Consider the following 8,079-nt stretch of genomic DNA (forward strand, 5'->3'; position numbering starts at 1 on the left):
CGTATTGGAATGGAAATCACCTAAAAATGCTAAGGAGATACGAGGATTTCTTGGTATGGCAGGCTATTATCGGAGATTCATAGAGGGATTTTCGAAGATTGCAGGACCAATGACCAAGTTACTCAAGAAAAATACTCCATTTGAGTGGACTGAGGAATGTGAAGCCAGCTTCCAAACACTCAAAGATAAGTTAACCACAGCACCGGTGTTAGCAGTTCCTGAACCTGGAAAGGATTACACGGTGTATTGTGATGCTTCCAAGAATGGACTTGGATGTGTTCTTATGCAAGATCGGAAGGTAATAGCTTATGGATCAAGGCAGTTGAAACCACATGAGCACAACTACCCAGTACATGATCTAGAGTTAGCGGCAGTTGTGTATGCTTTGAAGAGTTGGAGACAATTTCTATATGGATCCAAGTGTGAGTTATACACCAATCATAAAAGTTTGAAATATTTCTTCACTCAGAAGGAATTAAACATGAGGCAGAAGAGATGGTTAGAGTTGATTAAGGATTACGACCTTAAGATCAACTATACACCAGGCAAGGCTAATGTAGTAGCAGATGCCCTAAGTAGGAAGAGTACGGAGAATCAACCTACGGAATGGGAGATTCCAAAGGAACTTCGGAAAGAGTTAGAGGATGCTCAGATTTTGTTTATTCAAGGTGATGATAAGGGAAGTATAGCAACCATGAGGATTATGGATGAGATGTATTCAGATTTGAAATATGAGATTATCCGAAAGCAAGCGGATGATTTGTTCATCCAAGAGGAAATCAAGAGTATTGGAGAAGGAAAACCATCGGAATTGCATCTAGGGGATTTTGATTCATTATACTTCCAGAAAAGGATCTGTGTACCGGATAATCCAGAAGTGAAGTCAATCATATTAAAGGAAGCACATGAAACCCCTTATTCAATACATCCGGGAAGTACTAAGATGTATATGGATTTGAAGGAGATGTTCTGGTGGAACAACATGAAAAGAGAAATAGCACAATATGTCTCGGAATGTCATACATGTCAACGAGTGAAGGCAGAACATCAGAGTCCTGCGGGATTACTCAAACCACTAGAGATACCGGAATGGAAATGGGATGAAGTCGGAATGGATTTTGTTACTGGTCTACCAATGACTAGTAAGAAGAAGGATATGATATGGGTAATAGTGGACATGCTTACCAAGAGTGCTCATTTCATAGCCGTAAATACAAAGGATACTGCAGAAAAGCTTGTGGATATATATGTGAAGGAGATTGTGAGTAAGCATGGAGTACCAAAGAAGATAGTCTCAGATAGAGGTTCAATTTTCACATCAGCATTTTGGAAACAACTACAAGAAGCTTTGGGATCCAAGTTGGATTTCAGTACAGCATATCATCCACAAACCGGAGGACAAACCGAAAGAACCAATCAGATACTTGAGGACATGCTTAGAGCTTGTGCTCTGAACTTTGGAGGCTCATGGGAGGATCATTTACCTTTAGCGGAGTTCTCCTATAACAATAGTTATCAGAGTAGCATCCAGATGGCACCGTACGAAGCATTGTACGGAAGAAAGTGTCGATCACCAATTTGTTGGTTTGAAACCGGAGAAAACAAGGAGTTTACACCGGACTACATCAAGGAGAGACAAGAAGTCATCGAGGTGATCCGGGATAGACTCAAAATAGCTCAGAGTCGTCAGAAGAGTTACGCCGACTTAAAGAGAAGAGATTGGGAACCGAAAGTGGGAGACATGGTTTATTTAAAGGTTAGCCCAATGAAAGGACTTAAGAGGTTCGGAGTGAAAGGAAAGTTAAGTCCTCGATATATAGGACCATTTAAGATACTCAGTCAGAATCGAGGAACAACTTTTGAGTTGGAGTTACCAGCACAACTAAGTCAAGTTCACAATGTGTTTCATGTTTCACAACTCAGAAAGTGTTTGAAGGCACCGGATGATCCTATTACATATGAAGAAATAGAATTGCAATCTGACCTAACTTATGTGGAGAAACCAGAAAAGATCTTAGAGGTACAGTGGAAGAAGTTAAGAAACAGAGCAATCAAATACTGCAAAGTTCAATGGAAACATCATCCTAAGCGAGAAGCAACTTGGGAGACGGAAGAAGAATTAAGGAAGTCTTACCCTGAGATGTTCAGGTACCAATCTTAACTTCGGGACGAAGTTTCTGTTAAGGGGGAGAGGCTGTAATAACCCTGAACATAGGAACAATGAAGGGTAGATTTAGAAATGGGATGTGCATTTCATCGCAAAACGGGGGAAATTTTCGCGCCTTATTGCAACTAAACCTAAGAGGGATCGAGGTTCTCTCTCATTTTGCACTTAGGGTTAGGCAATGTGAGTTAGGGAAATTTCGACATGATCTCTTTTGTATCTTGTTACTTTGGGGAATGATTGCATTTGATAAGTATTAAACATTTAAATATAAACATCACACAATATAAACAATGAATTTAAAGTTCAAAACACAAGATATAAATTCAAATCACTTTGAATTTCAAAGTGAATATCCAATACAATATTTAATCAAGAATATACACATTACATGTTACAAAAGCTCATAAACCAAAACTTGAGCTTTATTGATATGCAACACAAATTACAGAGTCTTTACAATATTCTTGATACAGGAATTGTGACATAATAATCAGAAATAAAAGAAAAGAAAAAATTACAAGTTTATTCTAAACTAAACCTAAACTAAGTGGCTTGAGGATGATCTTCTTGCCATAGCATAATTCAAACCTGCAAAACAAAACAAAGAACAGATACTAACCTGAATACAAGTGTTAGCAAAGTTCAGTTTAGACAGTTAGCAGAAATAACACAAAATTCAGTTTGGACAGTGAAACTGTCACAGCACACTTGTGCTTGTCCAAATTTCTGGACAACACAAGATAGGCATAGGCAGACCAACACTGAGCAAGCCACAGGGGCTCAAGTTTCACCATATGAAGGCTGTTGCTAGCCAAGCAACAGCAAGGCAATGCAAGAGGTGAGTCATAAAGTAACCAGGCTTGTGTGTCATGGCCAGGGAAGAAGTAGAGACCATATAAATAGCACACAAACCCTAGAACCATGACAGTCGACCACATATGCAAATCACCAGGTAAGGGTGAAGCAAGAACCAGTTCATCCAGTTCATACTCAAGAACAGAAACCAACACAACCACTTAGCTCCAGGAATCATGGTGACCTGAGAAGCTCAACCAGAAACTGGAGGTGAAGGGCTGTGCACAAAAACCCCAAGTCTGCATCAACCAAATATTTCACACTAGGAGCTGGAACAAGGTATACCAAGTTCCTGGACAGATCTAATGGATCTGATCCATCATATATGCATGATATAAGCATGGGAATGAGCAGATGCTCAAGTGGGTAGATCATCACTTGGTTTTCACCAAGGATTACTGCCAGTCAAAAAGCTACTAAAAATAGAAAGCATCTAGGTACAGATCTTGTACACAGAAACTAGCACACATGCACAGATGCACACACTAGCCAGATCAGATGCACAGATAGCACCAGTAGATGAATTGCAAGGATTAGCAGCTAAGAAGACTACACAGTAAATCCTAAGCTATGAACCATCAGTAAACCCTAGATTTTCATCAGGCAAGCATATTGGCATTCATATCAAGTATGATTCCCAAATATGCAAGCAAAGGTTGAGTAGCCACAAGATCCAACTAAATAGGTGAGCAACCAATCAGTAGCAAAGCTACTGAGGTCACTTCACACTTAATCACCATTTAAATGAAAGCCAAATATAGCACATCATTATCCAAGAATGGATTCAGATTCAATTGCTTGCTAGATAATCATGAATAGCCAAATCATTTGCAAGCAAGTCATTTAAATCATTACTGCATAAGCAGTTCATCATAACTTAATTAATACAAGCATGAATTTATCAGAGATCCATGCTTAGTACTGACAGCAGCATAATACAAGGCAACACCGTTTAATCACTGCACCATAGCCACTGGAGCAAGTCCAGTAGCTTGAGTAAGCAACAGCATAGTGATGCTTGAGCATCAGCATCACAAGGAAATTGAATCACTTAGCCACAGAATTAATCAGTAAGCCATCACTGACAATTAATTGATCAAATGGATCAATTGAATCAAGTCAAGCTACACAGGGAAACTAGCCAACAAGCAAAGAATGATCCAATGGATCACTAGCTTGCATAGGAAGCACAGAAGCATATCACATGCACCACTGGCACACACAGGTGTCACTGATGCATCACAAGTATACCTAGACAAGCAAGCATGATATGCCAGTAAGCACAAGCAAGCCATAATCAAGCATAGCATGGCATAGCAAGCTTTTGAGCAAGCACAACAGAGCATGGCAATTACAGAGCATGCTAGGAGCAGCAGAGAAGCAAGTAAAGCATGAATCGCAAGCAAAGCAACACTGGTCAGTACCAGTAACTGGTAATTTGGCCGTGAGCTTGCAGTAGATAGAAGCACAGGAAGATTGCGCAGCAATAGCATAGCTCTGTGTGATCACAGGATCACCAGAGAGCAACAGAGCATGAGGAGGATGAAGAACAGTAGCAAGGGAGGCGCACAGAAGAGAAGGAGGAGGTGAAGTACTTACTCGCGCCTGGAAGCAGAAGCTAGGGCATGGCGAGGCAGTGCTCGCGCGGCCCTAACAGCTGCGAGTCCAGGGTAGGCGCCGACGTTACGCCGGCGAACCCAAACACGAACCAACACCACCGTAGCGAGCACCTGAGGCGACGGCACGAGTACTGCGAGCAGCACCCGCGCCAGGTCAACCCCAGGAGCGCACCCATCGTCGGCGAGGACAAGCGCTCGCCGGAGTTCGTCGAGGGGATTCTTCCCGAGATCCAGAACGGAGGCGATTCGCCAGGAGAGGAAGAGAAGGGGAAAACCACGCGGACAGATCGATAGATCTACACGCGGCGGTTCTGGTTTGATAGGTGACTACGGCGGGGGAGCTCGGAGCTGGCCGGAGCGAGGCGGCGGCCATGGCGGCGACGCCATCGCCATGAGCGTCGCAGGAGGCTAGGGTTAGAGACGAAGAGCGAGAGAGGGCCGAGTGAGTGAGAGAGGTGGGCCGTTCGGCGCCACCGACCCATAAGGGAATAGCCTTATTGGGCTGTCCCTAGGCCTTAGGTAAATGGGCTGGGCCTAATAGGGGCCAGGGGGCATTTTTGTCTTTTAACAATTAATAAAAGCCCAGAACTTTACCAATTTTTAATAAATAAAATACAACTCTAAAAATCCATTAAAAATTGGATTAATGAATGAAAAATAAATCTTAACAAGAATAGAATATGAAATGGAATTTATGAAACAAATTCAAAATTATGAATTTTAAGAATTTAAATAATAACTTGGAATTTTAAACTATTATTTCCTTGTATTTAAAATTCAAGGAAAAATCTAAAATAAGTTCAAATACTTATTTTCAAACATTTCAAAATGAAATTCTACTATTCCAAGTCATTTCTATTGGAAAAGGGTATTTTTCCAAGAAAAATACTATATTCCTTTTTATTCCAAAAACTATAGAGGTAACTCTATGATTTCAAATTATTTTTGGGAATGATTAAGGGAATCACCAAGTAAAATAGTTTTACTTTGAATTGTTGTACTTTGTATGAATTAAAATGGTTTATACTTTTAAATCAAATGCAAGTTACCGTCAAAGACATAAATCTTAAACGCAACCCTAAATTGCTATAACTCAGCGGGGTAAAGGGATTCAACATAAAATAATACATCCATGATTGCATTATTTGCATTTTATAACATTGTCCTTACTGGACAATGATGCTTCTTACAGAACCCGAGGTCCAGGTTCCATCAACTGCATTGAACTGCACTATCTCGCAAATTCACGTGCAAGTTCACCCTTGCTCATGTCAACTTGATTATTTTCTACTACTTTAATGCAAAGCTATATACTTATCATTCCTGCATCGCAAATGAAATGTTACTTTCAAATTATGAATATGACTATGTGGCTGGCAATGGAACCATGGTATGTGTTGATATGGTGGAGGTTCCATTGCAATGGGTTATATCACCCTAGGATTAAATCACCAATGCCGTCCAGTGATTCTAGCGCCGTACAAACTGCGTTGACCATGAGATCTATAATGGCTCTGGGGAAGCCAGCCGCATCTTTTCCCTTCTGCACGCCAACGGATTGGTAGAGCCGGTGGGGTGTTGGAGGCACTGCCGCAACAGGTTGGGATATCCTTTTAAATCCCCATCCATTAGTGATGAAGCTCTACCATCTATGAAGGATTGTCCGGAGTACACTGATACGTCTCCAACGTATCGATAATTTCTTATGTTCCATGCCACATTATTGATGTTATCTACATGTTTTATGCACACTTTATGTCATATTCGTGCATTTTCTGGAACTAACCTATTAACAAGATGCCGAAGTGCCGATTCTTTGTTTTTGCTGTTTTTGGTTTCAGAAATCCTAGTAACGAAATATTCTCGGAATTGGACGAAATCAACGCCCAGGGTCCTATTTCGCCACGAAGCTTCCAGAAGACCGAAGAGGAGACGAAGTGGGGCCACGAGGTGGCCACACCCTAGGGCGGCGCGGCCCCTCCCTTGGCCGCGCGGCCCTGTGGTGTGGGCCCCTCGTGCCGCCTCCTGACCTTCCCTTCCGCCTACTTAAAGCCTCCGTCGCGAAACCCCCAGTACCGAGAGCCACGATACGGAAAACCTTCCAGAGACGCCGCCGCCGCCAATCCCATCTCGGGGGATTCAGGAGATCGCCTCCGGCACCCTGCCGGAGAGGGGAATCATCTCCCGGAGGACTCTATGCCGCCATGGTTGCCTCCGGAGTGATGTGTGAGTAGTCTACCCCTGGACTATGGGTCCATAGCAGTAGCTAGATGGTTGTCTTCTCCCCATTGTGCTTAATTGTCGGATCTTGTGAGCTGCCTAACATGATCAAGATCATCTATCTGTAACTCTATATGTTGCGTTTGTTGGGATCCGATGAATAGAGAATACTTGTTATGTTGATTATCAAAGTTATGTCTATGTGTTGTTTATGATCTTGCATGCTCTCCGTTATTAGTAGATGCTCTGGCCAAGTTGATGCTAGTAACTCCAAGAGGGAGTATTTATGCTCGATAGTGGGTTCATGTCTCCGTGAATCTGGAGGGGTGACAAGAACCTCTAAGGTTATGGATGTGCTGTTGCCACTAGGGATAAAACATTGGTGCTATGTTTAAGGATGTAGTCACTGATTACATTACGCGCAATACTTAATGCAATTGTCTGTTGTTAGCAACTTAATACTGGAGGGGGTTCGGATGATAACCTGAAGGTGGACTTTTTAGGCATAGATGCATGCTGGATAGCGGTCTATGTACTTTGTCGTAATGCCCAACTAAATCTCACTATACTCATCATAATATGTATGTGCATGGTCATGCCCTCTTTATTTGTCAATTGCCCAACTGTAATTTGTTCACCCAACATGCTGTTTATCTTATGGGAGAGACACCTCTAGTGAACTGTGGACCCCGGTCCAATTCTCTATCTTGAAATACAATCTACTGCAATACTTGTTCTCTTGTTTTACGCAAACAATCATCATCCACACTATACATCTAATCCTTTGTTACAGCAAGCCGGTGAGATTGACAACCTCACTGTTTCGTTGGGGCAAAGTACTTTGGTTGTGTTGTGCAGGTTCCACGTTGGCGCCGGAATCCCTGGTGTTGCGCCGCACTACATCCCGCCGCCATCAACCTTCAACGTGCTTCTTGGCTCCTACTGGTTCGATAAACCTTGGTTTCATACTGAGGGAAAACTTGCCGCTGTACGCATCACACCTTCCTCTTGGGGTTCCCAACGGACGCGTGTTGTACGCGTATCAAGCTCTTTTTCTGGCGCCGTTGCCGGGGAGATCAAGACATGCTGCAAGGGGAGTCTCCACTTCCCAATCTCTTTACTTTGTTTTTGTCTTGCTTAGTTTTATTTACTACTTTGTTTGCTGCACTAAATCAAAATACAAAAAAATTAGTTGCTAGTTTTACTTTATTTGCTATC

This window comes from Lolium perenne, chromosome 2 (genome assembly GCF_019359855.2).
Source record: "Lolium perenne isolate Kyuss_39 chromosome 2, Kyuss_2.0, whole genome shotgun sequence".
NCBI classification, from domain to species: domain Eukaryota; kingdom Viridiplantae; phylum Streptophyta; class Magnoliopsida; order Poales; family Poaceae; genus Lolium; species Lolium perenne.